Source organism: Anoplolepis gracilipes, chromosome 14, assembly GCF_047496725.1.
Source record: "Anoplolepis gracilipes chromosome 14, ASM4749672v1, whole genome shotgun sequence".
Taxonomy (NCBI): domain Eukaryota; kingdom Metazoa; phylum Arthropoda; class Insecta; order Hymenoptera; family Formicidae; genus Anoplolepis; species Anoplolepis gracilipes.
This window is the reverse complement of record NC_132983.1, coordinates 10,308,360-10,334,113: the sequence shown is the minus strand read 5'-3', so window position 1 is coordinate 10,334,113 and position 25,754 is coordinate 10,308,360.

Below are 25,754 nucleotides of genomic sequence, written 5' to 3'. Positions count from 1 at the left end.
GATTATTGTTCATTTCGTGGGAGAAAAAACGTGGAGTCGACAGGACGTAACACAAGGAGATCACGTATTCTTATTGAAAGAACCAGCTAAAGGAAAATTCTCTGATCAATATATTGGACCCTTTGAAGTACTTGAAATATTGCCCAACAATAACGTCAAAATTTTATTTAAAAACTCATCAAGAGTTGTTCACGCAGATAAATTGAAGATAGCTCATATTGAACCAAGATGAAATGTTAAGAACAACTTTTTGGTTTCAGATGTGTTGGCCCCGCCAACGACCAACAATAGATCCTTCATACAAAACTTCACCCGCCTTCTCACGAGTACAACAATGATTACACATTACGTGGTGCGTTAAAGCCACCGGATATACCTACACCTAACGCGGATACTTAATTTGCGCAACCTGTTATTCCCTTCTGCTATCTGAATACTATAGGTGGTTCCATAAATTTTTACATTGTCGTTATCTTGTAATTACAAAAAGCTACGAGCCAATAATATGTAAAATATGTAAAATACCTTTAGTTACGCTAAGAACATTGAGACAATGTTCTCTGTGTAACGATGCATACTTGTCATACTCAACTCGTTTAGAAGAAGAACAAATTGATACAGAAGACAATACATTAATTCGTATAAGTGGATACTTCTATTAAATAAGCTATCGACCTTTTTTGCACTATTCTTTTCTCTCTTTATAGAATGAGCTCAAGAAACCATACTACTGGGCTAGAATTCAGCACAACAATACAACCTAGCTTCGACCCATGTCAAATACTTTCAACCTCGCGGTGCTATAAATATTTTGGGTATAGACACATCGCGTCAGGATTTGCTTACTGTACTCAGTGTTATCACATTTACCAACCACGATATTTTCACGTCCAGCGCCTCCGCTTGACACCAGTCGCCATCCGTTAACTCCATACGTCACCTGTTAAGTAGACATAGTAAGCGTTAAGCCCCTATAAAATTTCTTTTTCTTTTTCTTTTTATATATATACATATAGTTATTATCAAAAATAGATTAAGCCGATAAATACCTTTTTATTATGTTTCCGGCTAGAACATTTTTTTTCTCTTTCTTGTTTTATCCCCATCACTGGTTCTCCCCTACCTAAAAATAAAGGATAATAATTAATTAGTTGTCCAATGAAAATTCTTACCTATTTTCCGGCCACCCGGTATATCACCTTCTGGTCCGCATTCTCAGCACCTGAAAAAAGGAAGAGAAACGGCCTACCAAATCGGTCAAACATCTTAATTTTATTATAATTACCCATTTAGTTTTGTCACTCTAGTTGCAGTACCTGAAAAATAAAAAGGAAACATAATAATAAGTACGCGTCAATAGAATAGCATAAATTAAGTGATAGCGATAATATAAGTCAATGTTCACTCCACCTCGCCGTCATCACTCTTACTAAACACAAACATACACGTACACATCACCATAGACACACGCATCGAGAATTAACCACCACCCGGTATAACAAAAATATAAAGAAAATCTATATAACAAGCTAAAATCACGCAAGGAAAGAGATCACAACTACGAATAAGCGGAAATACAACTCCCGACACATGTTCACCTTAATAAATTGACACCCGGTATATAAACTAACATTGTCATATTATCCAAACATTAGTATAAAATAGTGTTTAACAACCGACCGATTCATTTGGTTAAATTCCATAAGCCTCATATGATAAACTCCGATCGGTACTTTTGGGACACCCTATATATGAACTTCCATTAATTATTAAAACTGAGCAAGCCAAGTAACTCGTATGTGCAATTGCAACTTCCTATGCACAGTCTAAATCACTTTTCTCAATATATCAAAAGTTGTCGCAACATCGAAAAGCACCCAATTTTTTTTTTTTTAACGGTTTAAACATCACATAAAAAACTCGCCCAGTGACCTTAATTATTTTCTGGCGCCTTGACTCATAAGGAACCAAAAAAAAGTAGCAACTTATAGGGCTACAGCCCCGCCATAAAAAGTTAAGCGCACATTGTTATAGACCCATTTTACTCCAGGAACATCTCATATTTTCAACTTTAATAATTCATTTATTTTAATCCGCACCTCCAATATATAATTATGCCTTCACTATTAAATGCAGTTTTATATCCCAAAGCCGAATTAATACCACAGTAACGTACATATCTAATGATTCTGTCACCCAAATATAATAACTTGTCAATTTTACTCATACTCCACCGCAGCGCAGTGATTTCAGTAAATTCAAATTTTAACAACAATAAAAGATTCGATCAAACCCATCATCTGCATAATAATTCCTTACCATAAATCCAATTTGGTTTGCCAATAAAAATCCGGTCAGCTATCATTTATAATTATTTCATATATCAACCATGAAGATAACTCGGTGCATACACATATACATACATATATATATATATATATATATATATATATGCGACTCGCTGCAGAAATCATAATCCACAGATGTTTTAAAGGCAAATTATAATGACCTGACAAGAACTCCTCGAGGCTCAGACAACATTTAAGTGATCAATTAAAATCAATAATAATTAAAATGAACCACTCATGATACATATATATATATATATATATATATATATATATATATATATATATATATATATATACATATTATAGTGAAAACAATATAAATATCCCATAAAGAGTTTAAAACTCTGAAGAATAAAGCTCTGAAAGATAACGAAAGTTAGATAGTCACTCAAATATATACAATTACTTAATTAACTTTTACTTATGCAAGGTGTCTGAAATAACTTGAACGTGATAATATTCTCAAAACTTCTTTATCATTTTATTGAGGATGAATGATAATTACAATATACATATGCATAGTAAACAAAATGACCATACCTATATATACGGTGGTACAATAATACACATCATACACATCATACACTACATAAACCAAGTATAAACGCATAATGAACACCCAGAAATAATTACATAGATACACGCTCCTTAATAAACACACCATAAAATTATATAACAATAGTCACCTAATATACCCGGTGATACAAAAGTACGCGCGTTATAAACTTATCATCTACACAATGTTTAATCAGTATCTGACTATTATAGACATATTATCCACCCAGTAACACGCAAATACACACACTCTATAAATAATTTATATACATAGTGACGCATTAGTACGCACAAACAAAGCACTCTCAATAAACCTATTATAAACTTATTACAGGCATATTCATATATTAACATACGCATAATCAATGTATCATATACATGGTAACACAATAGTTTCGGATCTTATAGCTAATTCATACATATTCCATGCGCATTATTTAAATTACACACTCAATCTCTCACAATATAAACTTGTCTTAAATTTATGCATTTATACACACTTACACACTTCTCATCCATTCATTGTAAATATATCACGGCATATTACATGTACATTTATACCATTATTACTTATTACTACTAGTTATAATAATATACATACATATAGTTATATAATAGCGAGTTTAACGTCTGTAGACTAATTTAGACCTTGTAATCCACGAATAACATTATGCGACATCATAGATAATTGTTAATTAATAAGTTAATTAGCGAAATGCTCTCATATCTCTACAATTATCTAAGTACAACGCTATAATACAATGCGGCGATAAGTAATTAATCAGATAAGTTATCGTAACGCTAGTAATAATTGCGATATATCTAGAAATAACGATATAAATATTATATTACATTGCTAGTCCCGAAGCTTCTAGAACATTCAGGAACCGCCGGATCACGTGAAAATTTCGGACAAACACCATGACCGCTTACTATTGCCCGGCGCGTGATACCCGTGACAAACAAGCGTGGCCAGGATCGGACCACGTTGCGCGCGCTACAATTCAGAAGGTCGGAGCCCTCAGCGACCACGGGTATATAAACGGGAGCACCGTGCGCTCAACATTGAGTATTCAGTTCTCGTCCAGACAGTTCAGATCATATTGAGTATTCGGCTTTCGCCCCGACAGTAAAATCAGTTTGTACGGTTCATTCTGACAATTCAGTTTTCGCTCAGGCAGTATTCGACCAGCAGTCAATATTCGATCAGTTAGACAGTTTACCCAGTATTCATACTCGGTTCATATGGTACTCAGTAAATTCACTGTACGTACAGACAGTCATTCGTACGATTTAATAATCGGTTATCTTAATAGCATTCGATCATACATACGCTCTTACAAATTTTCACACAGTGTAATTAATATTATATCTTCAAATCAGTGTTTCTAGTTCATTACTCGGTATTATTCACACAAAATCATTAATTCAGAGAGACTTCGAGACTAGCATATCGCGAATACTATTAATTAGCTTTCAGTTCTTGCGTTTACTGTCGTATAAATTTATTCTTGATTAATTGTTTCCACTGTCACTATTATATTTCCTTTCTCTTTTTCGATTTTCACGGCGCTCACAATACATATCGAATTCTATCTATCACTTTCAAAGACATTTTATCTTAATTTTCATTCGCAGTAAATTACTTCTATCAACAATATAAGCGTTATATCTTTTCTTCTCTAGACAATCAGATTATTATTAATGCCACCTATTTAATATTGTTTAAGCGTCCGAAACCTGTCCGCGCGTGAAATCATAGTCAAAGGAAAGTTCTATTAACTGATGTTGTAATCCTAATATTATTGTAGATCCACATTCTCGTATACACCCGTGTGACAGTGTGTTCCCCAGTGGTTCCTGTAACACATAATAATTTAGTGAAGTGAGTACGTTGTCGTTATTATTAAGATATATTCGTGTAATCATTAATCATATTGTTCACGTGTAATTTACTCGAAATATACATACCTGTGTCAGTTCGCGGCCCCTGTCCATTCCGGGCGTCGGTCATCTTTTCGGTGTCAATTCTTCTCGCCGTTAATCTCTCGTGTCCACACCTGTAAATATAGAGACAAGCTTTCTATTCTTATTTTAATACTGAAATTATCGGGCAAATTAGTGCTACTTATCTGACGAGGTCATCCTTCCTTCACGCCTACTTCGGGCTCTCTCTTTCATCCTGCGGCGATGCGCGCCTCCTCCAGGGCGTTCTTGTATTCCTTATAGCTTCTTCTTTTAATTTTTTTTTCTTTTTCCTTATCCGCTCACCAGTGACAAGGTCCGCGACGTCCGCCTTGACATACCCAGAGCCTCAGATATCTATAACTTATAATTGAAGAGATTAATATTTTATTCGGACGTTTCATAGGGAGTGTCATTAGACAGAGAGCGATAACCATCCTTACCTACACCGTAGTGCGCCTCCTCCAGGGTGATCTACATCCTTCCTACGTAGTGCGCCTCTTTCAGGGCGACTCTACGTTCCTTCTAGCAGTGCGCCTCTTTCAGGGCTGTTCTGCCTTCATCCCTCGTAGTGCGCCTCCTTCAGGGCCGGACTACCTCTATCTACGTCGCACGCCTCTCTCAGGGCGAACGACTCTTATCTCCGAGGAGCGCCTCTTTCAGGGCATTCCGCCTCCTAGCGTGCAGCGCGCCTCTCTCAGGGCGATCTGCCTCCTCTCAGTCCACGAACCGCGCCTCTCTCAGGGCGTCTCTCACAATTCCTCCGATCGCTCTTCTTGGTCTGAAATATAAAATAAATATTAAATTAAAGTAAATTCATTAAGGCTCACCCTGTCCCCGCAACCCGTCAGATAAGGTCAACTCGTTTAGCAATTTACGTTAACGCGTATATGTTTTTTTTTTCTTCTTTCTTTTTCCTTTTTCATCACTCGCGTTACTATTGCTAACCCCTGTCTATATCCCTCCGCGTATTCAACCATGGCGTTGATTATAATTTCGCTTACCTCCTTAGCTGCGTCATGGGTCGGTCACGTCGAGCAGGGCGTGCTCATCAATTGAAGCGCTTCATCCGGTCACTATACCAAGGCGGCTCCTATCTAACGGTCCGAACGGCTGCGTCTCTACCAGATAGTCAGAACCTAGCATCCGTCGGGTACTTCACATACCCTCCACCGGGAAACCATACAGCGGAGTCGTCAGCTCCTGACCCGTTCCACGACGCTGTCACATATATGTTTAGTATAAAACAATGATAAATACATAAAAATTAGTATACGTAAACAATCTGTACTCATTGTCTACTCACTTCACATCCTCCCCATTATCCATTACGTCCCGACCGCTAGCTTCCGGTGCACCGCTACGCTGATCGTGACAGATTTACCGCTCGGCCACCGCGATCCGCGTACACCAACCACCGCAACCATACCTCGCTCGCGATCCAGGACGTAACAATATCGAGATCAATATGAGTGGATAGTGTCACACCACTTGATCTCCGGCGAACACTTCCGTGAAATAATCTGCGCACGGTGTAATACAGATATCACCATAGTCAAACCCGTATATCAATGCGACCAATGTTAATTGAGGTTCTTAGAATTCATATTCTATTGCGATGAGAGACAAATAAATACTCTTCCTAATCCGCTCATATTACATGTAAATGGAGCTAGATACTACTAATTAAATTCAGGCAAAAAGATGCATCATTCAACGCACAATCAGCCAGGCTCTCACCATCATCTTTCTCACACCCTTCCGTAGAAGCTCTTCAAAAATTATATACCGTACATTGTTTCAAAACTCACTCCTATCAAAAAATATATGATGCACATGTCACTTTATGCGTCATATGTTATAATAAACTAATTCCTGAATTAGTAAAGTCATACTACCAGGAAACTAAGAGACATCAGTGCGTAGATGGCACAAAATTCTACAGAAATAAATGTTATGCATGCGAAAATCACATGGGAACTATTGTCACGTGTAGTGACCCACTGTTATCGTCTACTTAGGTGTCACAATAACAGGGTTGCTCTGTATTTAGTTTATTGGGTAATCTGTCTAAATCGGCTATATCCAGGGCTCCGCCGAGAGTAGGATCAATATGTTCTAAGAACTAATAAATCAGGGGATTTTTTTACTGATCTGGGATTATGATAATAGAAGCTTGGTTTAAAAATTCTTTAATAATATTATCTAAATTGTAAATAATATTTTCTTTATTTTCTTCCATAAATTGGATTAAGGTCTCCAATATAACTTCAGGGTCAACAAAGGTGTCTTGTTGAATTTCAGTATCAGTTGTTTGAGGTCTTATTTATTCTTAATTTATTTGGAGCTAATTAAAAGAGATAGGGATAAGATTTATATGTCTTTAGCATGTAGGTGTTGGGAATATTATAAATGTTTGAATTTTAAAATTTAACGAGTAATGATTTTTTGACACCCGGTATACAAAAGATGTATATAGGGTGGCTTTAAAGTAAGATATCGTCTCTATTATTCAGTAATGGCTATTAGGTATTATCTTAACTTGTTAATAAGAAATTTGATAATTCTTATTATTAATTTATTTAATTAACTATTATAGGGAGTGATTTGGCGAATTGAGGTTGGGGACAGATTATCGTCAGTTCGAGTTTATTACAATGGAATTGGTCCGGTCTTCTTAGGATGGACCAGTAAAAACAAGATGGCTGACGTTTTATAAACAAATGGAAGTATTTCGGAACCTATTAGGGGTAAGTTTACGAAATTTTGTCTATAAGGTCGTCAGGAGATATTGCATAAAATAGACGTTTCAAATTATATTTTTGCAGATGCAAAACTGCGATCTATTGAATAGTAGAATTCTAAAGCTGTCTCAATTTAGTTGAAATTTTGTATAAATCTTAGTTTAATAGTAGTAAAGGTATTTAAGGGTATTTAGAATCCTTAAGTCAAGAAATAAAAAATTTAAAAATGGCGGCTAAAATGTGTAAAATAGGCTAAAAAGCATATCCTCGAAGTTTCGGGCAATTTAGAAATTTTTGTTAATTTTTTATTTATTTTGCTATAAATTTTATGTTTTTTTATTGTTATTATAAAATACTATTGTTAATTGATCATAAGGAAAAAATTTGTTGGAAATTATTAATTTACAAGTAGAATAGAATAAATGAGAAAAAATTTCTAATATCGTATCCCCGATAAATCTTAAGTTGTTCAATTATATAAGTAATTTGTTAATTAACTTATGTTGGAAAAATAATATTTTTAATTATACAGAAGTTTAATTTTAATGACTTGACTAAATTTTATATGGAAAAGATAAATTGTTGTTTGTAAATTTTTATAAATTTAAATCTAAAAGGTCGTTTTCAATAAGTTAATATATATGTGTTAAAGGATATACACAGAATTTTAATATTTATGTTCTAGTTCCCCAGGTCGTAATCAATTGGTGGACCAAATTTGGTCCCTTAATGCAAAATGGTATAAGAGTGGTAACTCTAGGAAGTTATATAGTTTATGGCTTAAGGAGGAACATATGGTCTAAGACGTGTCGAAAGTATTTATTATTTTAACAAAGAAATCGGTGATTATTTATGGATCTTCGGATAAGGGGATAAGGTATGTGATTAAAAGTTTCGTATATGGAATACAAATTTCGTTGTTTAAACAATTATTGTTGCATGTACTAACGAATTATATGAGAATGAGTTAACTATATTAATTGTTATTAGTAAGAATTTATTATATTTTTTTTCATAATTGATAAAATTGATATTTTATTTAGTACGATTTGCAACTAATAAGAAAATGATAATTTTATAAAATTTATGTATGGACATGTTCGTGATTGAGTCTGGTGGGAAAAGGAAGAATATTACTAGATAGAACATAAATATGAAAGGATAATGAATATTGATGATCACTCTGTTAATTTATTGTTCTGAAGGAAGATAAAATTGACTTAATATGAGTTGTTGATTAAATTGATGTAAATTAATTTATAAGTTTTGGACAAGTTATATCTGTATAGTAACGAATATAAGGGAATCAATTATTTTATTTGTATGAGAGATTTTATGGTTCATGAATACTTTGAATTAATTTTTTATTCTATAGTAAAGCAATTATTATTATTAATATTATTATTATTCTTATGATTAAGTATATATGTACTAAATAAAATATATGTCTTTGCAGATTTGATATTAAGTGGGAAGGTGTCATACAAAATAAATAAATTCACACTGGAATATGGTTCATTGGAGGCCGGCGATATTATTTATTTAAAAATCACCGCCTCCGATGGAAAAGGGAAATGAGTATAAGAAGGATGCTCCTTATTTATTCATATCGTTATTTATTAAGATAAGTATCATGAATCTTCCTTTTTATTATATTTTATTTGTTTATTTTCTTATTATAATTAGAAAAATCAATAATTAATAATTTAATATTAATTTTATTGATAAGAATAAAATTTATTGTTTCATAAGTACTTATACGTTTGTCTTAAAAATTTGAATAATATTTTATTTAACTTAAAGGTTTTATATGAAATTATTATTATCGTTAATAAAAAATTTTTATAAAATATATATATATTTTTTTTGTTTTATGGGTTATATATATATATATATATATATATATATATATATATATATAGAGAGAGAGAGAGAGAGAGAAAGAGAGAGAGAGGAGCTAAGGGTGGAACAGTTTATTATATGAGCAGTAGTATAAATGTATTTGTTGTAAAAGTATTACTATTATTATGTTTTATTTATTATATTTTCTTTATATATATATTTAACAAAATTTTACGTGTTTTATATTCGAAAATATTACTATGAAATTATATTGATAATACTTTAATATAGTGAAAGCAGTTGGTTATATTATTTGAGTGATATTCAATTTTGAATATGATAAATCAATAATAAGGATGTATATAATGTGGTGTGTGCGTGTGTGTTTGAAATTATGACTTTACATTTATTAATGCTTCTAGCTTTGCTGATTTTCCTGGGTTTTCTTCTCGTACACTGGTTGTCGTGGATCTCCCTCAGGGATGTCACTAGCAGGGGTTGAGGCAGGACACAACTCGATTTCAACCAACGGTCCGGGCCAGCCAATAAATTCGAAGGTTCTTCGCGAGATGGGAACTTCGACTGAGTCAGATGTAGGAAGTTGGTCGAAAAGTTCCACGACAATTCTTCGATTGTCTGGTACGCTAACTGGATTGTCTTTTATGTCTTTCGCTACTTGGCCGAGGCCGTTATCACTATTCAAAATCTGTCTCTGTCGTCGTAAAGCGGCACGTAATTGTCTATGTCGTTTACCGGCGCGACAGGAACCAGGCATTTACTATAAATTATAATCAAAATTTTATTCTAATTTGAGAAAGTATTATTCATTATAGGCTGACAATCTGGATCAAGCGACATTCAAGCAGCTCATCGACTAAGTCTCAGCTCTGCTCGAACTAACACGAGGGGTACGTCACTCTGCTCTATCCCAGGCACGGGTCTCGCTAACGCTTAAGATCCAGACGTACGTTAAATATTTAATCAATATTAAATTACTTATAGTAAATACTGGTTGAGGGTGAAGGATCACTATTTTGAAATAATGAACTTGTGAATATCGTGAAATAAGCGACTATGTATTTTAAAAGCTTGAAAATTTTACAGATTGCGAGTATAGTATAAAAGTAAAAGGGTACAACCGCATTGTACCAGAAATTGGAAATTAATTAACAATAAAGTAGTAATTCTAAATTATAAAGTAGAGTGAGTCGCAGCTCTAAATTATAATATAAGACGAGTCGCGAAGACGAGAAAATAAAATATTATTAAAGATCTACCTTGACGACACAAAGTAGCTGACGAACTAAGTTCAAATAGATTTTAGGACGCAGTGAATAAAGACTCGGAGACGACTTTCTTATTGCGATGGTTTAATATGACTGCTGAATTTCGACTGTCTCCGTCCGCAAGATCGACTGACTTCCTGCGGTCCGTCTCCACTGCGGGGTCACCTCCCTCCAGGCATCCAGTGGACTCAAGATTTCCCGAGTTGGCTACTTCATCCGGATGGAGATGGATTTTTGGATCCTGGTGAGGGAATTCTCCGCCTTCGAAGACGTCAGAAGCGGCGAGCTCTTCATAATCTTAATAGGTTCGATGAAAATTGCAAAGTTTATAAGTTGGTATCTAGCGGTAAATTTCAAAAGCGAGTTGTTATAATATTTAGCTTTGTTGAATCTCTGCGTCGATAGATAAGAATAATATTCGGTTTCATCGAGTCTTTCTCGCCGTCGTCTAATTATTGATTTTTTGATACGCGAATGAGAGACTCTTTGTCTTATAAAATAATTTCGTACCTTATATTATAATTCATTTTACAGCAAGAGAGACTTATTAATTTAACTATAGTAAAAGTTAATATTCATTCTTGTAATTATTATATCTCATCATTAATTATTTTCTTTTTACTTATTAATTACATTTCATATTTGAATTTCTTTTAGTTTCCTCTCTTGTTGTATTACATATTTCTTATTGACATTTTACTTTTTTTTTATAGCATCTATATGGAAGAGAATTATTATTATAATTCAATTATCACAATTTGTTACTATCATTTATGAATTTATGATTTTCTCTTGGCTCTTTACACTTTTACTTTAGCATAGAAGACTAGTTCTTTTCCTATATATATATATATATATATATATATATATATATATATATATATATATATATATATAGGTATACATATAAGTATATATGTATATGTGTGTGTATAGTAATGCTTGTCATATGCTTCGAAATTATTAGTTCCTTATTAGTTACACTGAGAAAAGAGTCTTCCATGTAGATTTACATTTTATTATGAGAAAAAGGGGTTGAGGCGCAACCCTTTTTTTTTTTTTTTTACGTGAGGAAATGCGTTACGCTTCCCCCGAGGAGCGGAAACTCGCCGGGGGTATGTGGAACTCCCCCCTATTTATCGGGGTATACCCACTAAAACCTTACGATGGTCCTCTCGGCGGTTGGCGGGTGGGCCCTGGGGTCGCTTTCGCATTCTACCAGGACCCACCCCTGCCTGCCTCCCCCAGATGGTCGGGGGGAGGTTCCTACCTTTTGATGCGCCACTAAGTAGAACCTCAGCGACGCATCAACAACGGCGTTGCGGGACCACCACGCAACCCCGCCGCCTTCCCTGAGGCCAAGATGCAATGGGGAGTGGGTGTTCCCGCACTCACCCCCCCTTGGACCCTGGGGTCCAAGTGTGAACTAATTCTCACCTCCCCTCATTAATGGCCTGATGGAAAGCCGTTTTGGGGCGAGGGGGGTCAAAGACTCTCCGAGTTCACTGCCCCGTGGGGGAGAGGGGGGAAGACTATGTCTTACCCCTTCCTACTCCCCCACATCCTCCTCAATTATGAGGGGGTCTTTCCCCTGGGCGGGGACATACCTCGACCTCCATAAAGGAGACTTCCTCAGCTACTCCTGGGGAGGGGGGTGTTAAAACAACCCCCCCCACTCCCCGCACCAGGGACCCTGGCAACCTCCGGGGCCACCATCACCGGGGGAGACACCTTCTCCGCACTCGGTGAGGGTCCCCTTCTCCTTTTCCCCCTCTTCCTCCCCTCCATAGGAGGAGAGGAACACTGAACGCCCCCGCCCAGGGCGTGGTCGGAGGGAACACCCAGATCAGCGCACAGTGCACACCCCCATCCGAGGTGTCCGGGGACGCCGCACCGGTCGCCCCAGGACACCTCGGACCTGCAGGCGGCACCGATGTGTCCCCTCTCTTCTTCTTCCTCTCCTTCACAGGAGAGGAAGAAGTCCGGCCCGGAGATCCCTTTCTCCTTTTAAAGGGGGGGGGGATTTCTCCGGGACCAGACTCTTCCCCTTACTCCTTCCTCCACCCCCTTTCGCCGCTACCACTGCCCAAGAGGGCGGCACGGTGGCCCCCTCACTAGGGGCAGAGGAGGATGGGCGATGACGTGCCCCTAGTTCTTGGTGGAGTCTGCTTAGTCCTAAGGCCAGAGCGGACTCCACCTCACTCCTCACAAGGCCGCGGAGGGACTCCACATCCACGCAGGAATCTGGGACCTCCGCGGCCTTAGGGGTTTCTATGATGGTCTGGAGGCCCACTTCCATTTTGTTGGGAAGGACAGGTACGACCTGCACCCCCACGTCCTCGATCTTTGGAGGGGCAGGCCGTGCCTACACTCCCGCACTCCTCGCGGACGTCTCCACTTGCGTGGAGGCGTCCACCTGGGAGTACCCCCTCAGAAACACCCGCACGTCCCGTTGCTCAAAGAGCTGGTTTAGGACGTGAAGGTGATCCATGAGGTCTTCGAGTTTGTCCACGAACTCGTTGGCCCCGTCCCAGTCCTCCCTTTGCTGGAGGACGTAGAGCCCCGAGTACGTGGACTCCCTCGACTCCCGAATTTTATTCAGCCAGACGATAGCTGATGCCCCCGGGGGCCTCGTTGACAAACCCCCGGGTGGCCCCTCACATGATGACGACGAGGGGGGAACGGGGACGATCTTCCCCCCCCCCCCTGCCGGTCCACCGCATCCGAAACAGTGGCGTTCGACCGCCGTTTTTTACCCATCAATTTTTTGGCGCACTCTTAGCACCCTTCGGGATCACCCGGGGGTTGTGGGTCCTAGGACCCGACAACCACGCTGGGATCACCCTCCAGGTGAGCCCCCCCACTACGTCAAGGTGGTGCGCCGTCGGGGGGGAGGCTTTTTTTTAACGTCTGGAAAATGTTTTACGCATCCCCCGAGGAGCGGGAACTCCCCGGGGGTATGTGGGACTCCACCTATAGACGGGGTATATCCACTAAAAACCAGACGGTGGTTCTCTGCACTGTGGTTGAAATGGGTGGGTCCTGGGTTCGGAGGGGGGAGGCGCCTCAACCCTCTTTTTTTTTTTTTTTTTCTAACGTGAGGAAATGCGTTACGCATCCTCCGAGGAGCTTTTTAACCCTGTCCAACCTTTTATATATAATGTGTGCATTCCCTTTGAGGTAAGCTTTACTAAATAGTTTTTCTTTTTTTTTCTAATTTTTTTTCATTATGATAATTAAGCAAATGCAAAATTTATAATTGATAAAGCGATGGCCTCAACCCTTTTTAACCCTGTCCAACCTTTTATATATAATGTGTGCATTCCCCTTGTGGTATGCTTTACTAAATAATTTTTCTTTTTTTTTCTAATTTTTTTTTATTATGATAATTAAGAAAATGCAAAATTTATAATTGATAAAGCGATTTTTAGTATGATTTGGTATTGACATACTAATATAATGGTTTTAAAAAGTATTATTGTTACGTTTGCATAATTTATTTATTAGATTTTAACGATTCTGATATTATAGTAACATATATTCCTATATATTTTAGTAGAGAAAATTTCAATTTTTATTTAGAGAGTCAAATGGTAAAGTAGTCTAATGGTTGCAATTATATAATTTCCTTTACTGATAATGGTAAATATTATTTTGTTAACACTATGTAAGCAAGCAATATCCAATTTAATAGCTATATAATATTTTGCTCGATTAAATATTTTATTGCGCGAATTTGAGAGATATACGTATATCTTATACCTTGTGTTCATATTTCTAGCAATACGTTCATATTTTGAAAATTTTAATTTGAAATTTTTGGCGGGTCGTCACATCCCCCCCCTTAATTAAGAACGAATTCCCGATGTTATCGAAGGGATTTGTTCGATATCGTTCAATCGCTCTCGAAGGTCAGTGTAAACAATGGGAATAGGGATGGTTGTATTTACCGCTGTTGCATTAACGATAGTTGACTCGATTTTGGGTGCTGTCGGTGTTACTGGTGAGGGACTCATTGTCTCCAGGGGAGATTGATCTTCTGGCTCTATTCTTCGTTGATTCACGGGTCCTCGTACTAAGTGAAGTAGGAGATGTGTGAGAGAACTCCATACGGCGCCTAGCAGGTGCAGACTGCATCCGTACACAGTGTGAAGGGCGTATCCATAGATTGCTGTGTCAATAATCAATTTAATGAGTCGTATAATTATATTATGTTTCCTGCAGAGAAACCAGCACTTCTAAATTTCATAGCCCGTAGGATGACAGGACAAGCTGTCATACCCGGAGAAGTCTCTACAGAGTGTCCCATAATTCGCGAACTACCCGTTACGTGCAGGTAGAGTAGGTTAAACTGAGTAGAAAAGTTATGTGCCATTTTGCAATTTTCGCAATATTTAATAAGATATTAATTATAAGAGATCAGCCAATCGACGCCCGGCAAGAGCGCGCCGGCGAAGCGGGCACAAAGAAGCCTCCCACTGTTACTCGATACTAGGCGCGCCGGCGAAGCGGGAGGCGGAACGCTCTGCATTGACAATCTGAAGAGTCACACACATAGTGCGCGCTTCGTTTAATGGCGTCTGCCTTTTTAGTTGTCAGTATGTACAAGCGGCGTGTAAAAATGTTAGAAATAAATAAATAATAAATAATGAAATAATGAATATTAGAGCAATAGAAATTATTTTAAAATAATAAAATCGAAAAGACTTTGTTATACAAATACAAATTCGAAATATGAAAGGCTATTAATAAAAGTTTGAAAGCCCTTTATACCCGAATTTGTATTTGTATATCAGAGTCTTTCCAATTATTATTATAAAATAATTCTTAATTATAATATTTAACATTTATTCCTAGTTTTCTCTATTGTGCTCAGAGACTAACGCTGAAGTTTTGCATCGAAAAATTATTTTCTCTCTCTCTCTTCCCCTCTCTCTTCCCCTCTCTCTCTCGTACGCGCGCACGCAGCAAATTAATAAAAATATAAATAAATTAAATAAATAAATAAAAAATGTGCTATCGTTTCCTCACCACCTTGCGGTAGATAGCAAGGCGCATTTTTTTTATAGTGGTATTCCCAATAGGTCTAATCCACTCATTATTTAAAGCTAAAATTGTTCGAAGTGCCTTCCTCGTTCTCGTACACAGAGTTCGGCCCTTCGAATAATATTGCGCGTCGCGCGATACGCCATATCCGGCGTGATGGTATTAAAAGCTGCGAGAATTGCTTCTCGCATTTTCGCTTCTGTACCATTACGCCGGTGTTCGACCAAATCTTTGATATATCCCCATACAAAATAATCTAATACATTTAGATCTGGCGATCGCGGCGGCCAGATGATTGGGCCACCTCGACCCATCCACCTGTCCGGATAATGCGCGTTTAAAAATTCGCGTGCCTGTCGCGAAAAATGTGCAGGTGCCCCGTCGTGCTGGAAAATTAGTTGCGCTCTTGCGCGGAGGGGAATATTTTCCAAAAGTACAGGCAATTGATTTTGGAAGAAATTTGTATATGCTTCTCCATTTAAACGAGGTGGTAGAAAGTAGGGACCAATCTGAAAATTGCCGAAATAAATAATTTAGTGAAGCTGCAAAAAAAAATTTTTTTAGATTACTCTGTAAATTTATTACTTACGATTTTGTTCGCCGTTATTCCTGCCCATACATTAATTGCCCAACGATATTGAAAAGCGTGTTCTCGAATGGCGTGCGGATTTTCTTCCGCCCATAATAAAAAATTACGTCTATTAAAAATACCGTTGGGCGTGAAGGTGGCCTCATCGGTCCATAGAATGCGGTCGGGAAAAGAATCATCCCGCTGACATTGTGCAAGAAACCCTGTGCATGTTTCGCCGACTATTAATATTTATTAAAAATAACAGGAAAATACATTAAATAAATAAATAAAAATACCTTCACAAAAATAGATGCGTGGTTCTCGGTTTCTCGGCAAAAGTTGCTGTACTCGTTGAAAATGAAATGGATGTAATCCATTTTGGCGCAAGATACGATGCACTATGTTTCGCGAGAGACCAAGCATCCTAGCCAAACAGCGCACACTAATCTGAGGATTATCCTCCTCTGCTCCGAGAACCCTCTCCTCATCATTTACACCATACTGCATTGTTGCACCAGCAGTTTGCAGCATATATCAAAGATTTGGTCGAACACCGGCGTAATGGTACAGAAGCGGAAATGCGAAAAGCAATTCTCGCAGCTTTTAATACCATCACGCCGGATATGGCGTATCGCGCGATGCGCAATATTATTCGAAGGGCCGAACTCTGTGTACGAGAACGAGGAAGGCACTTCGAACAATTTTAGCTTTAAATAATGAGTGGATTAGACCTATTGGGAATACCACTATAAAAAAAATGCGCCTTGCTATCTACCGCAAGGTGGTGAGGAAACGATAGCACATTTTTTATTTATTTATTTAATTTATTTATATTTTTATTAATTTGCTACGTGCGCGCGTACGAGAGAGAGAGGGGAAGAGAGAGGGGAAGAGAGAGAGAGAAAATAATTTTTCGATGCAAAACTTCAGCGTTAGTCTCTGAGCACAATAGAGAAAACTAGGAATAAATGTTAAATATTATAATTAAGAATTATTTTATAATAATAATTGGAAAGACTCTGATATACAAATACAAATTCGGGTATAAAGGGCTTTCAAACTTTTATTAATAGCCTTTCATATTTCGAATTTGTATTTGTATAACAAAGTCTTTTCGATTTTATTATTTTAAAATAATTTCTATTGCTCTAATATTCATTATTTCATTATTTATTATTTATTTATTTCTAACATTTTTACACGCCGCTCGTACATACTGACAACTAAAAAGGCAGACGCCATTAAACGAAGCGCGCACTATGTGTGTGACTCTTCAGATTGTCAATGCAGAGCGTTCCGCCTCCCGCTTCGCCGGCGCGCCTAGTATCGAGTAACAGTGGGAGGCTTCTTTGTGCCCGCTTCGCCGGCGCGCTCTTGCCGGGCGTCGATTGGCTGATCTCTTATAATTAATATCTTATTAAATATTGCGAAAATTGCAAAATGGCACATAACTTTTCTACTCAGTTTAACCTACTCTACCTGCACGTAACGGGTAGTTCGCGAATTATGGGACACTCTGTAGAGACTTCTCCGGGTATGACAGCTTGTCCTGTCATCCTACGGGCTATGAAATTTAGAAGTGCTGGTTTCTCTGCAGGAAACATAATATAATTATACGACTCATTAAATTGATTATTGACACAGCAATCTATGGATACGCCCTTCACACTGTGTACGGATGCAGTCTGCACCTGCTAGGCGCCGTATGGAGTTCTCTCACACATCTCCTACTTCACTTAGTACGAGGACCCGTGAATCAACGAAGAATAGAGCCAGAAGATCAATCTCCCCTGGAGACAATGAGTCCCTCACCAGTAACACCGACAGCACCCAAAATCGAGTCAACTATCGTTAATGCAACAGCGGTAAATACAACCATCCCTATTCCCATTGTTTACACTGACCTTCGAGAGCGATTGAACGATATCGAACAAATCCCTTCGATAACATCGGGAATTCGTTCTTAATTAAGGGGGGGGATGTGACGACCCGCCAAAAATTTCAAATTAAAATTTTCAAAATATGAACGTATTGCTAGAAATATGAACACAAGGTATAAGATATACGTATATCTCTCAAATTCGCGCAATAAAATATTTAATCGAGCAAAATATTATATAGCTATTAAATTGGATATTGCTTGCTTAATAGTGTTAACAAAATAATATTTACCATTATCAGTAAAGGAAATTATATAATTGCAACCATTAGACTACTTTACCATTTGACTCTCTAAATAAAAATTGAAATTTTCTCTACTAAAATATATAGGAATATATGTTACTATAATATCAGAATCGTTAAAATCTAATAAATAAATTATGCAAACGTAACAATAATACTTTTTAAAACCATTATATTAGTATGTCAATACCAAATCATACTAAAAATCGCTTTATCAATTATAAATTTTGCATTTTCTTAATTATCATAATAAAAAAAAATTAGAAAAAAAAAGAAAAATTATTTAGTAAAGCATACCACAAGGGGAATGCACACATTATATATAAAAGGTTGGACAGGGTTAAAAAGGGTTGAGGCCATCGCTTTATCAATTATAAATTTTGCATTTGCTTAATTATCATAATGAAAAAAAATTAGAAAAAAAAAGAAAAATTATTTAGTAAAGCTTACCTCAAAGGGAATGCACACATTATATATAAAAGGTTGGACAGGGTTAAAAAGCTCTTCGGAGGATGCGTAACGCATTTCCTCACGTTAGAAAAAAAAAAAAAAAAAAAGAGGGTTGAGGCGCCTCCCCCCTCCGAACCCAGGACCCACCCATTTCAACCACAGTGCAGAGAACCACCGTCTGGTTTTTAGTGGATATACCCCGTCTATAGGTGGAGTCCCACATACCCCCGGGGAGTTCCCGCTCCTCGGGGGATGCGTAAAACATTTTCCAGACGTTAAAAAAAAGCCTCCCCCCCGACGGCGCACCACCTTGACGTAGTGGGGGGGCTCACCTGGAGGGTGATCCCAGCGTGGTTGTCGGGTCCTAGGACCCACAACCCTCGGGTGATCCCGAAGGGTGCTAAGAGTGCGCCAAAAAATTGATGGGTAAAAAACGGCGGTCGAACGCCACTGTTTCGGATGCGGTGGACCGGCAGGGGGGGGGGAAGATCGTCCCCGTTCCCCCCTCGTCGTCATCATGTGAGGGGCCACCCGGGGGTTTGTCAACGAGGCCCCCGGGGGCATCAGCTATCGTCTGGCTGAATAAAATTCGGGAGTCGAGGGAGTCCACGTACTCGGGGCTCTACGTCCTCCAGCAAAGGGAGGACTGGGACGGGGCCAACGAGTTCGTGGACAAACTCGAAGACCTCATGGATCACCTTCACGTCCTAAACCAGCTCTTTGAGCAACGGGACGTGCGGGTGTTTCTGAGGGGGTACTCCCAGGTGGACGCCTCCACGCAAGTGGAGACGTCCGCGAGGAGTGCGGGAGTGTAGGCACGGCCTGCCCCTCCAAAGATCGAGGACGTGGGGGTGCAGGTCGTACCTGTCCTTCCCAACAAAATGGAAGTGGGCCTCCAGACCATCATAGAAACCCCTAAGGCCGCGGAGGTCCCAGATTCCTGCGTGGATGTGGAGTCCCTCCGCGGCCTTGTGAGGAGTGAGGTGGAGTCCGCTCTGGCCTTAGGACTAAGCAGACTCCACCAAGAACTAGGGGCACGTCATCGCCCATCCTCCTCTGCCCCTAGTGAGGGGGCCACCGTGCCGCCCTCTTGGGCAGTGGTAGCGGCGAAAGGGGGTGGAGGAAGGAGTAAGGGGAAGAGTCTGGTCCCGGAGAAATCCCCCCCCCCTTTAAAAGGAGAAAGGGATCTCCGGGCCGGACTTCTTCCTCTCCTGTGAAGGAGAGGAAGAAGAAGAGAGGGGACACATCGGTGCCGCCTGCAGGTCCGAGGTGTCCTGGGGCGACCGGTGCGGCGTCCCCGGACACCTCGGATGGGGGTGTGCACTGTGCGCTGATCTGGGTGTTCCCTCCGACCACGCCCTGGGCGGGGGCGTTCAGTGTTCCTCTCCTCCTATGGAGGGGAGGAAGAGGGGGAAAAGGAGAAGGGGACCCTCACCGAGTGCGGAGAAGGTGTCTCCCCCGGTGATGGTGGCCCCGGAGGTTGCCAGGGTCCCTGGTGCGGGGAGTGGGGGGGGTTGTTTTAACACCCCCCTCCCCAGGAGTAGCTGAGGAAGTCTCCTTTATGGAGGTCGAGGTATGTCCCCGCCCAGGGGAAAGACCCCCTCATAATTGAGGAGGATGTGGGGGAGTAGGAAGGGGTAAGACATAGTCTTCCCCCCTCACCCCCACGGGGCAGTGAACTCGGAGAGTCTTTGACCCCCCTCGCCCCAAAACGGCTTTCCATCAGGCCATTAATGAGGGGAGGTGAGAATTAGTTCACACACTTGGACCCCAGGGTCCAAGGGGGGGTGAGTGCGGGAACACCCACTCCCCATTGCATCTTGGCCTCAGGGAAGGCGGCGGGGTTGCGTGGTGGTCCCGCAACGCCGTTGTTGATGCGTCGCTGAGGTTCTACTTCTTAGTGGCGCATCAAAAGGTAGGAACCTCCCCCCGACCATCTGGGGGAGGCAGGCAGGGGTGGGTCCTGGTAGAATGCGAAAGCGACCCCAGGGCCCACCCGCCAACCGCCGAGAGGACCATCGTAAGGTTTTAGTGGGTATACCCCGATAAATAGGGGGGAGTTCCACATACCCCCGGCGAGTTTCCGCTCCTCGGGGGAAGCGTAACGCATTTCCTCACGTAAAAAAAAAAAAAAAAAGGGTTGCGCCTCAACCCCTTTTTCTCATAATAAAATGTAAATCTACATGGAAGACTCTTTTCTCAGTGTAACTAATAAGGAACTAATAATTTCGAAGCATATGACAAGCATTACTATACACACACATATACATATATACTTATATGTATACCTATATATATATATATATATATATATATATATATATATATATAGGAAAAGAACTAGTCTTCTATGCTAAAGTAAAAGTGTAAAGAGCCAAGAGAAAATCATAAATTCATAAATGATAGTAACAAATTGTGATAATTGAATTATAATAATAATTCTCTTCCATATAGATGCTATAAAAAAAAAGTAAAATGTCAATAAGAAATATGTAATACAACAAGAGAGGAAACTAAAAGAAATTCAAATATGAAATGTAATTAATAAGTAAAAAGAAAATAATTAATGATGAGATATAATAATTACAAGAATGAATATTAACTTTTACTATAGTTAAATTAATAAGTCTCTCTTGCTGTAAAATGAATTATAATATAAGGTACGAAATTATTTTATAAGACAAAGAGTCTCTCATTCGCGTATCAAAAAATCAATAATTAGACGACGGCGAGAAAGACTCGATGAAACCGAATATTATTCTTATCTATCGACGCAGAGATTCAACAAAGCTAAATATTATAACAACTCGCTTTTGAAATTTACCGCTAGATACCAACTTATAAACTTTGCAATTTTCATCGAACCTATTAAGATTATGAAGAGCTCGCCGCTTCTGACGTCTTCGAAGGCGGAGAATTCCCTCACCAGGATCCAAAAATCCATCTCCATCCGGATGAAGTAGCCAACTCGGGAAATCTTGAGTCCACTGGATGCCTGGAGGGAGGTGACCCCGCAGTGGAGACGGACCGCAGGAAGTCAGTCGATCTTGCGGACGGAGACAGTCGAAATTCAGCAGTCATATTAAACCATCGCAATAAGAAAGTCGTCTCCGAGTCTTTATTCACTGCGTCCTAAAATCTATTTGAACTTAGTTCGTCAGCTACTTTGTGTCGTCAAGGTAGATCTTTAATAATATTTTATTTTCTCGTCTTCGCGACTCGTCTTATATTATAATTTAGAGCTGCGACTCACTCTACTTTATAATTTAGAATTACTACTTTATTGTTAATTAATTTCCAATTTCTGGTACAATGCGGTTGTACCCTTTTACTTTTATACTATACTCGCAATCTGTAAAATTTTCAAGCTTTTAAAATACATAGTCGCTTATTTCACGATATTCACAAGTTCATTATTTCAAAATAGTGATCCTTCACCCTCAACCAGTATTTACTATAAGTAATTTAATATTGATTAAATATTTAACGTACGTCTGGATCTTAAGCGTTAGCGAGACCCGTGCCTGGGATAGAGCAGAGTGACGTACCCCTCGTGTTAGTTCGAGCAGAGCTGAGACTTAGTCGATGAGCTGCTTGAATGTCGCTTGATCCAGATTGTCAGCCTATAATGAATAATACTTTCTCAAATTAGAATAAAATTTTGATTATAATTTATAGTAAATGCCTGGTTCCTGTCGCGCCGGTAAACGACATAGACAATTACGTGCCGCTTTACGACGACAGAGACAGATTTTGAATAGTGATAACGGCCTCGGCCAAGTAGCGAAAGACATAAAAGACAATCCAGTTAGCGTACCAGACAATCGAAGAATTGTCGTGGAACTTTTCGACCAACTTCCTACATCTGACTCAGTCGAAGTTCCCATCTCGCGAAGAACCTTCGAATTTATTGGCTGGCCCGGACCGTTGGTTGAAATCGAGTTGTGTCCTGCCTCAACCCCTGCTAGTGACATCCCTGAGGGAGATCCACGACAACCAGTGTACGAGAAGAAAACCCAGGAAAATCAGCAAAGCTAGAAGCATTAATAAATGTAAAGTCATAATTTCAAACACACACGCACACACCACATTATATACATCCTTATTATTGATTTATCATATTCAAAATTGAATATCACTCAAATAATATAACCAACTGCTTTCACTATATTAAAGTATTATCAATATAATTTCATAGTAATATTTTCGAATATAAAACACGTAAAATTTTGTTAAATATATATATAAAGAAAATATAATAAATAAAACATAATAATAGTAATACTTTTACAACAAATACATTTATACTACTGCTCATATAATAAACTGTTCCACCCTTAGCTCCTCTCTCTCTCTTTCTCTCTCTCTCTCTCTCTCTCTCTATATATATATATATATATATATATATATATATATATACCCATAAAACAAAAAAAATATATATATATTTTATAAAAATTTTTTATTAACGATAATAATAATTTCATATAAAACCTTTAAGTTAAATAAAATATTATTCAAATTTTTAAGACAAACGTATAAGTACTTATGAAACAATAAATTTTATTCTTATCAATAAAATTAATATTAAATTATTAATTATTGATTTTTCTAATTATAATAAGAAAATAAACAAATAAAATATAATAAAAAGGAAGATTCATGATACTTATCTTAATAAATAACGATATGAATAAATAAGGAGCATCCTTCTTATACTCATTTCCCTTTTCCATCGGAGGCGGTGATTTTTAAATAAATAATATCGCCGGCCTCCAATGAACCATATTCCAGTGTGAATTTATTTATTTTGTATGACACCTTCCCACTTAATATCAAATCTGCAAAGACATATATTTTATTTAGTACATATATACTTAATCATAAGAATAATAATAATATTAATAATAATAATTGCTTTACTATAGAATAAAAAATTAATTCAAAGTATTCATGAACCATAAAATCTCTCATACAAATAAAATAATTGATTCCCTTATATTCGTTACTATACAGATATAACTTGTCCAAAACTTATAAATTAATTTACATCAATTTAATCAACAACTCATATTAAGTCAATTTTATCTTCCTTCAGAACAATAAATTAACAGAGTGATCATCAATATTCATTATCCTTTCATATTTATGTTCTATCTAGTAATATTCTTCCTTTTCCCACCAGACTCAATCACGAACATGTCCATACATAAATTTTATAAAATTATCATTTTCTTATTAGTTGCAAATCGTACTAAATAAAATATCAATTTTATCAATTATGAAAAAAAATATAATAAATTCTTACTAATAACAATTAATATAGTTAACTCATTCTCATATAATTCGTTAGTACATGCAACAATAATTGTTTAAACAACGAAATTTGTATTCCATATACGAAACTTTTAATCACATACCTTATCCCCTTATCCGAAGATCCATAAATAATCACCGATTTCTTTGTTAAAATAATAAATACTTTCGACACGTCTTAGACCATATGTTCCTCCTTAAGCCATAAACTATATAACTTCCTAGAGTTACCACTCTTATACCATTTTGCATTAAGGGACCAAATTTGGTCCACCAATTGATTACGACCTGGGGAACTAGAACATAAATATTAAAATTCTGTGTATATCCTTTAACACATATATATTAACTTATTGAAAACGACCTTTTAGATTTAAATTTATAAAAATTTACAAACAACAATTTATCTTTTCCATATAAAATTTAGTCAAGTCATTAAAATTAAACTTCTGTATAATTAAAAATATTATTTTTCCAACATAAGTTAATTAACAAATTACTTATATAATTGAACAACTTAAGATTTATCGGGGATACGATATTAGAAATTTTTTCTCATTTATTCTATTCTACTTGTAAATTAATAATTTCCAACAAATTTTTTCCTTATGATCAATTAACAATAGTATTTTATAATAACAATAAAAAAACATAAAATTTATAGCAAAATAAATAAAAAATTAACAAAAATTTCTAAATTGCCCGAAACTTCGAGGATATGCTTTTTAGCCTATTTTACACATTTTAGCCGCCATTTTTAAATTTTTTATTTCTTGACTTAAGGATTCTAAATACCCTTAAATACCTTTACTACTATTAAACTAAGATTTATACAAAATTTCAACTAAATTGAGACAGCTTTAGAATTCTACTATTCAATAGATCGCAGTTTTGCATCTGCAAAAATATAATTTGAAACGTCTATTTTATGCAATATCTCCTGACGACCTTATAGACAAAATTTCGTAAACTTACCCCTAATAGGTTCCGAAATACTTCCATTTGTTTATAAAACGTCAGCCATCTTGTTTTTACTGGTCCATCCTAAGAAGACCGGACCAATTCCATTGTAATAAACTCGAACTGACGATAATCTGTCCCCAACCTCAATTCGCCAAATCACTCCCTATAATAGTTAATTAAATAAATTAATAATAAGAATTATCAAATTTCTTATTAACAAGTTAAGATAATACCTAATAGCCATTACTGAATAATAGAGACGATATCTTACTTTAAAGCCACCCTATATACATCTTTTGTATACCGGGTGTCAAAAAATCATTACTCGTTAAATTTTAAAATTCAAACATTTATAATATTCCCAACACCTACATGCTAAAGACATATAAATCTTATCCCTATCTCTTTTAATTAGCTCCAAATAAATTAAGAATAAATAAGACCTCAAACAACTGATACTGAAATTCAACAAGACACCTTT